The sequence below is a fragment of the Eutrigla gurnardus genome, assembly GCF_963514095.1.
Source record: "Eutrigla gurnardus genome assembly, chromosome: 7".
Lineage (NCBI taxonomy): Eukaryota > Metazoa > Chordata > Actinopteri > Perciformes > Triglidae > Eutrigla > Eutrigla gurnardus.
Window position 1 is genome coordinate 12,310,514 of NC_139921.1, and position 8,262 is coordinate 12,318,775.

The 8,262-nt window shown below is 43.0% G+C and overlaps 1 long non-coding RNA gene across 1 annotated transcript; it reads left to right on the plus strand.

The window, feature by feature from the left end:
- Positions 1–5,974: 5,974 nt before the first annotated feature.
- Positions 5,975–6,684, plus strand: LOC311016078. Its single transcript, XR_014597441.1, has 3 exons — positions 5,975–6,032; positions 6,164–6,257; positions 6,493–6,684. It is a non-coding gene; the product is annotated as an uncharacterized lncRNA (long non-coding RNA).
- Positions 6,685–8,262: the final 1,578 nt, after the last annotated feature.

An 8,262-nucleotide genomic window follows, 5' to 3' on the forward strand; every position in this document is an offset into this window, starting at 1 on the left:
TTTAAAATGCAATTTTATTGATTGTTCCATATCATAACAAAAGTTATCCCAGGACATGTTTTCACATACAGCAGGACTAGAACACCCTCATGATGTTCAAAGTCCCAACATCACCCAAGAGCAAGCGTTATAAAAAGTTGATGAATGGAAAATCACAGCTGCAGCATCATCATAGTTTATAATTTCTTAGCGAACCAAAACAGCACAGACTCAAAGTCACAGCTCACCTTGAATCTCTAACTGGAAACTAAAGACCAAGGGCCCTAGTTTCGTAGACCAGGCGCAGTCAGCTTTCAGCGCACCTGCGCCGCGCCGACGGGGTGTGTCCGCCTGGACTTTGCAAGTTTCGTGCACCGCGCAGGCTTGCGCAGGCACACCTCCCGTCTCGCCCACCGGCGCAAGTGGGAAAGAGGGAGGAGAAGAAGGCGTGAGTGGGAGACGAGGAGGAGACGAGGCGTGGACTGGGATTAAAACAGCCGATTCAGATCTTCACCAATCAAATGAGCTCCTCTCCTCACCTTTAATGCGTTAGGGGAGGTTCAGTGCAAGTTCCGTCATTTGACAACCCGATGACAGAAGCAGCGCCGCCGCTCCCACCACGCGCATCACGCGCTGTGCGCGCGTATCATAATAATAACAATGCCCATATTATAAAAAACAGGAGAGAGAGAGGGAGATGTTTTGGTCCGAGAGGCTGAGTTTCCGTTACGCGTGCCATCCGCCTTTGATCTGACGTCAGATGTGACGGGACAATCTATATAGATATAAATTCACGTGTTGATTCAATTAGTTGCATTAAATATTGTTTGTTGTGATTATTTATTGCATTTAAATGTGCCTGGAACTGTGGAAACCTGCCTGTGAGGTCTTGGTGACGTGTGCGCACTGCGCGCTGTCAGCCAAACTTCCACTCCGCCAGCTGTGATTCGCATTGAATGAATGGACTTTATTTACGCCTTGCGCCTTGCGCCGAAAGTAGACCAGGTTGGAGCTGGCGAGCTTTCAGCGCAGTCTCGGCGAGGCTTTTTGCCACGAAACTTCCGCTACGCCAAGCTGAATCTGTGACGCCTCCCCCTGCTGCGCCGCCACACCCATCTTGGCGCAGGCGATCCACCAAACTGCCAAACTGACATTGCGCAAGGCTGCGCGGGTCGAAACTTGCATTGCGCCGGCTCCGCCACCCTGCGCCGCCCTGCGCTGCGCCACGAAACTAGGGCCCCAAGTCAGAAGTCTTGGTGTAGCTGGATTCTGACCTTGACTTCAACAAACACATCAAGAAAGTTCAGATAACTGTCTGCTATCACCTCAAAAATATCACAAGACTAAATAAGTCATGTCCCAGCATGACCTTGAGAAGCTTCTCCATGCATTTATTTGTAGTAGACTCCACTACTGTAACGGTATCTTTACAGGTCTCCTGAAAAAACTGCTAGACCACTGCAGTTAATCCGGAATGCTGTTATCAGGGTTCTAAGTAGAACACACCATACCAGGACTGAAACCGATGCATTGGCTTCCTGTGTCTCTTAGAATTGAGTTTAAAATGATTTTCTTTGTTAATAAAGCAATGGGTCTCCTTCTGTGTTATATACCGGGCGGACCCCTCAGGTCTTCAGGTGCTAGTCTGCTTCCTGTCTCCAGAGTCAGAATGAAGCCTGGAGAGGCAGCTTCTTAGTTTTCAGCTTCATGTCTGAAATAAACTTCCAGAAAACCTAAGGTTTGCCTCCACATTACAATCTCTTAAATCTGCTCTTAAAACATTTCTGTTCAGAACGTTTTTACTGTTATTCATCCGTTTGTAATTTCTTACTTTTTATATATTTTTTACTGTTCTCATCCCCCTTTTTTATCTGTGGACTTCTTGTCTGTATTTTTTGCTTTTTAATGTTTTTACCTTTACAGTATTGTTTTATTGTTCTGTAAGGGACCTTGAATTGAAGGTGCTTTATACCATCTATAAATAGCCCGGGTCTGTTGCCATGCTGATGAATGGACTCTGATCCCTGGTTACTTCCTCGTGTCTGAGATCCGCTACACATCGCCCCGTCGTCTCTCCTCCGTGTGAACAGTTTGGTAAGTGACCAGTTTGGTAAGTTTGGTAAGTTTCTGATATTCTGACAAATGTGGCGAGCGTAGGGAGGACACAAGACACAACAATATCAAATTGACTGTGTACAGGAGGGTAGTAGGGCTAACGGACTGCAACAACGCCACCTTGGGACTTTCACCCAAAGATTTAACTCTTGAATTGCTTTCAGGACACGCAAGTAAGGTTACCCATTAGGCATGAGACGTGGTTCACTGTTAAATACACTTTATTATTTATTAAAGCAAACAACATCCACACAAATTATAAAAGAAGACTTCAAACTGAGGCCCGTTGGTGTGGGGAAGCTAGTGAGGGAAGGGGCCCAAACAAAATATAAGTCACCCGGGAACGTGACAATCAAACACTCACACACTTGTGAATAACCAAAAATCCCAGGGGAGCACAGCACACAGGAAGGGACGGGACACCACCACCCAGATCACCAGCACCACCACCACCGGCCTCTGCAAAGAAAGGAATGAAAATAGTCAAGTAAAGAAAGCAAATTATATACAGAAACCAAACTCCACCCGTCCTAATCAAATGAATTATACTAATCAATTAAATCAAATTAACCAAAAATATATCAAAAGTCAAGACGGGGTGGTCACGAAAACAAATAAACAAAATAAACCAAGTTAAAATATCAAAAGTGAAACTAAACCCATGGGCACGAAGGCACACTTCATAGACCCTTCACAGTATAACAGTGATCGTCAACAGCTGCAACGCCGCAGCCGACAGAGCAGCGGCAAAGCTGCGACAGAGCGGCCACAAAGCAGCAGACAAAGCAGCAGCGGTCAGGATCGTGACGTTTATTAGGTCACCCAGCTAGCTTGGCCCGATGGCTGTATCTCATCTTTTGGGCGGTTCAGATACACACAAACGTTGAATAGGAGAGAGACCTATGCGGCTACCGGCAGTTTACCGCCGCAACCCAACAGGACCAGCGCACACCTAGCAGCGGGGCACATCAGCTCAGCCGCTCTGCCGAAAGCCGAAACTTCCGGAGCGGAAGTGACGCGTCAGACAAGAGCGCAAAGAGAAAGCACTGGGAAGAACTGGCGTATTTATACTACGTTCCGCCTACAGCGAGTGGCTACCATTGGTCCTTAATTAGTGGCCCAGATGCCAAATCACTCTGCTGCTACACAAACATACAAGAATGTGACAATGTTCAGTATTTACTGCAGTAAAAGTACTGAAGCTGTAAAATACAGCGTCCACCTCTATGCATCAGTAAGAATAATCTACTCATATCATGTATAGTAGTACAACACTGCTCTGTGTACTTTTACTGTGGATACTTTAAGAACATTCATCTCATAACAAAGCAGAACTTTCATATTTACTAGTATTTTTACTGTGAAAACTAGTTCCAAAAAAAAAAAAAACTATAACTATACAAATTCAACGTATGTGATTCAAATTCAGTCTTTAATGCAATAACTGAAGTTGAGTTGAGTTTCGGTCCACGACCAACTTGACATAATAAACTGAATAGCCGATCATCAGCTTTGATTTATGACCAATGAAGATAATAGTTGCATGGTAGTTCTTGATTAGGTCCTCTGCTCATGGTACTCCACCATGAGCAACATGGTAATCCACCACTACATTAATAAACTACACTGTGCAATAAAACTTGGATCAAAATCATCTTATCTGCCAACAACAGTCAAATTCTTACCTTCATAGCAGCTTAAAGGTCCCTTTGGTAAAACTCCTGTTTGTTTTTAAATGTGCTATACTTATGAAGTGGACTTACGTATTACAAAGTCATTTTCTTTTTACTGCATTAAAACCTTGCAATATGGCAGATGGGACCAGTTCTTATCACAGTCTAAGTCACCACAGCACTTGGTCGGCAAGGGAGTACTGAGTCGTTCATGGGACCGGTTGTGACTTCGGTCTGATTTGCAGCTCTTGGTCGTCAAGTGAGTGAGTCATGAGCTTGTTTGTTACTTTGGTCTGATTTGCGGTTCATACGACCGGTTGCTACTTCGGTCTCGTTCGGCAAGTGAGTTGTGAGTGGTGGTTCATGTGGCCGGTTATTACATCGGTAAGTAGCTCTATGTAGCCAGTAGAGGCGCTAGTGGACCAGGAGACTCCACAGAACAAGACAGGCTTTCTGCTGCCAAGCCCATAAGCATTTGTGGCCACTGGGACAGATGGCAAATGGAAAATATATATATTTGAATAAGACCCAACTAATTTGCTGCCGACACCCGATTCCAACTGCTCAGTGGATTACCTCGGTTCAAAGAACCGACTCTTCGGTCAGACCGTTATCTCTAATCCCTTCTCATTGACCCGCTCTGGAGTGTGACTGTCCAAACGTTCAATAAATGTTGCTTCCAGATGTACAGCATTGCATCTCAGAAACTTTTCATTCATCTGTTAAACACAAGAAGGAGAAAACACGGACAATAAACTCCTTTACGTCGTACCAGTACGACTTGGTAACTGCTGACATTTGCAATTTAATAAAGGGTTCCCTATGTCTACAAAGTCAATCTGATTTGTGGAAAACAGGGAGTAATTTCAAGAAGTCCAAAGGGCATTGGCCCTAAATGTTTATTAGCAATGCTAGTTGAAGTCAACACGGTCAGTTAGAATGTATCTGAATAAAAAGGCCCTTAAAAAGAATGTTCTAACCATTAAACAACATTGTGTACATTGTCTATGTAGTATTTTGTTGTCTTAAGCTAACGTTGGTTTTGTTGTCTAAAGCTAACGATGGTTTTGTTGTCTAAAGCTAACGTTGGTTTTGTTGTCTAAACCTATCGTTGGTTTTGTTGTCTAAAGCTAACGTTGGTTTTGTTGTCTAAAGCTAACGTTGGTTTTGTTGTATGAAGCTAACGTTGGTTTTGTTGTCTAAAGCTAACGTTGGTTTTGTTGTCTAAAGCTATCGTTGGTTTTGTTGTCTAAAGCTAATGATGGTTTTGTTGTCTAAAGCTAACATTGGTTTTGTTGTCGAAAGCTAACGTTCGTTTTGTTGTCTAAAGCTAACGATGGTTTTGTTGTCTAAAGCTAACGTTGGTTTTGTTGTCTAAACCTATCGTTGGTTTTGTTGTCTAAACCCTTTCGTTGGTTTTGTTGTCTAAAGCTAACATTGGTTTTGTTGTCGAAAGCTAACGTTGGTTTTGTTGTCTAAAGCTAACGATGGTTTTGTTGTCTAAAGCTAACGTTGGTTTTGTTGTCTAAAGCTAACGTTGGTTTTGTAGAGTAATGTCGTTCTGTGTCCTGAAAGCCTTTGAGATTCTCCTGCTGTCGTCTAGACGCTGTACAACTCAAACGGGACTATTATGCCTCTTCAGACACTTAAGAAAGCATCTGTGGAATTACTAGCTTGGTGTGTGGATCCATCCTAATCTAATGTGATCTTTTACATTACTCTTATCACAGATGATCCCCTCTTGCTAATGACATTTTATTATAATCACACCTGTTAGGTCAACATTCTAGATTCAGTGAGCCCCTCTACAAGCCACTCCATTGCCAGCAGCAGTAGCAGCAGCTCCTTTCTCAGCTCTGGTGCAGAAAATGTAGGGGACTCTGATGACACCATCATTTTGCAGTCTAGTCCTGCCCAAAGAAACAGAGCTGACCTGACTCGTCTCGCTCAGGTAAGCTTTGCAGATGGAGAGATCAAGATGGTGATTCTGATAAAAGGGGTAAGGGGGGAAATGGCAAAGTAAAGTATTTGCAGAGAAATACAGGGCATGGTTTACATTTTTGTCACTGTAAATGTAATTGGCCACCAAATCCCTGTGTCCCTCCCCTCTTTTTCCCCCTCACACTTAGATCATTGAAAACATTCTGAGGGAGAAACCTGGAGGAGAGAGGATCCTTACAGAGTATGCTCGGTAAAAAGCCTAACAGATTCCAGAAGACGTGACATGGTGAAGATATTGGTTGCACACATGGCGAGTGAACATGGGTACGATGTCACGTAATTAACATCCAACCCTAGCATTTATGGTTTTATTTGGTGCAGACCAGGTGCAGAAGGCATCAGCATAGCAATACTTTTGTTTGGATCTTGTGTGTGTGTGTGTGTGTACACTGTAGGACAAGCCCTTCAAGGCGTGTTAAAGAGGACTACGCGAAGGGCATCACTGCCTTGTTTCCATATCTGGCCGATCCCCAGGGTACTTTGGGCTATGTAAGTACATAAAACAAGTCTAACCTCTTTACTCATTACTTCTGGTAGTGATCAAAAAGCCAAGTCAGATTTCAACTAAATATTAACATTTCTGTATGCTGACCCTTTCTCCTAACCTCAACAAGTTGAACACAGCAGATGTCAGACTAGTTGACCTTGATTTTAGCAATTCTCCAGACAAGGACATGTGTTAGTTTTTGAAGGAGGAAAAATAAAACCCTTTCTTGGTTTTTAGGAGCAGTATTACAATCCAGAAGATGGGAGTGGATTTCTTGCATGGAGAGTGAAAACACTTCAAAAAGAAGCCTCTGAAGGACAAAAGAAAAGAAACCATCAGCCACTGACGGGTACATGATTTTGAGTGTACTTAGTTTTTTTTTTTTTTTATGAGAATTCACATGTTAAATTCACTTTTAATGTGCATAGTCCTTCTTTGTTACAGTAGTGGGCATCGCAGGGGGTTTAGCAAGAAGACGAGTGGCCATCTGTGTGAGGGGTGAAAGTGGCTCAACTTTTTTGAGAAGTAAAGAAAGTATTGCATCAGTATGTGGTTTCACTGTTCACTGATTGCTGTTACAGGTGGTCCAGATTCTGGTGACAGAACTCCCTTCAGTAGGGAAAACCAACTAACCACAGAAACCCAGTGTCGTGAGGCCATCGCACTGATGAAGCATACAACTGATGAAGCAATCATCAAGGAGAAAATGAAACAGACCTTCACCCAACGCCAAGCAATGGTTCATGACCCAGTGAAGTCCTCTGAAATATTCACCACCTTTCCAAGATTTCTTGACATCACGGGAATGGTTTGTCGCTCCTAAACTGCCTTGTATTAAAATGAGCTTAAATGAAAAATGACTTTAAACAGATCTCATCCCTGGTGCACCTATTAACAATGTATGCCATGTTGTTTTCTGTATTCCATCTTGTCTGCAGATAGAGCAGGATTTCAGTCTGATGTTTGGTGATGACATCTCTGCAAAGTTCCTGGAGAAGTGGCCTACTCACTACAGGCAGAAAGTCCTTGAACAAAGCCGTGGCCTCACCCAAACAAGGGACCTTGAATATATCCTTCATAACGCTGAATCCACAACAGAAGAACTGGAAGATGGTACACTCGAATTAAAGAAATAATAATAATGGAAGAGGGAAATTGTTTTGGAACAAAAATATAAACATTTTAGTAAAAATGGCTTTCTGAATTTTCTTGTATTTTCAGGATGGGATAGTGAGATGTCCTCCATCTTGCTCCTTATCCACCTCATGCCACCATCACCTCATGGCCGCAACAAGAGACCAGGAAAGCTCTCTGCCAGACAAGCCATTGACCACCTTGTGAGATTTATCAAGGTAATGTTACAGTTTAATTAAAGTTTAAGAAGGCTCACTGTTCTGTCCGTAATATTAAACCTAAAACTCTACTCTTGTGAAATCATGTGATGACCATGCTCATCTGTAATCAGTGAGTGCCCTGTGATATTTATCTGATTTCGCTCCCCACAGATCTATCACCATCGGCCTCAGATACGCTGATATGAATAACTTTATTCCTTTTACATTTAGCAGAATATAAAAATATAAGGCTGAAAATGTTATGCTTTATCTTGCATTTTGTGGCAATAAGTGATTCTGGTGGTGATGATGGGGCCCTAAACTGCAACAGATTAATTTTAATAGCAAGACTAATAAAGTTTTCTTGTCACATACTGGGACCAGTGTTGAGGGGCATCTGGACAGCATCACAGAGAGCCGTCAACCCTATCTACTGGCTATGGGGACCCAGAGGAGCGCCATTTACAAATATTTAATTGTGATTGACAAACATGCAATCCCGTGTCAGTCACCAGATTCTCTTGCCTCTTTTGACGAGCTTTTTAAAGCTCATTTCGTCTTCGCTACCTCGTACAACAGGGATCTGGCCAATGTCTACCACTTCTTGCAAACCGCTGTTTACCAGATTGATGCTGCTACCACCAAGGTGAATCCCAGGGTCAAAGAGATGAGA